Raw genomic sequence first — 228 nt, forward strand, 5'->3', positions numbered from 1 at the left:
GGGTCCATAGCTCAGTGGTAGAGCATTTGACTGCAGATCAAGAGGTCACCGGTTCGAATCCGGTTGGGCCCTATTAATCATTTTGTTTTAATTTATTTTCAAATAAGGTAAAACATTTGAAAAAGATTGGGGTAAGTATATTAAAGATTTATTGAATACTTAACCCAGTTTAAACACGAATTAGACTACAAATATTAAAGATTGGGGTAAGTATATTTGGCGTAATAC

General features: G+C 33.8%; 1 non-coding gene across 1 annotated transcript; it reads left to right on the top strand.

The window, feature by feature from the left end:
- TRNAC-GCA lies at nt 1-72 on the top strand. Its single transcript has one exon. It is a non-coding gene; the product is annotated as a tRNA-Cys (tRNA).
- The last annotated feature ends 156 nt before the right edge of the window (nt 73-228 follow it).

This window comes from Impatiens glandulifera, chromosome 5 (genome assembly GCF_907164915.1).
Source record: "Impatiens glandulifera chromosome 5, dImpGla2.1, whole genome shotgun sequence".
Lineage (NCBI taxonomy): Eukaryota > Viridiplantae > Streptophyta > Magnoliopsida > Ericales > Balsaminaceae > Impatiens > Impatiens glandulifera.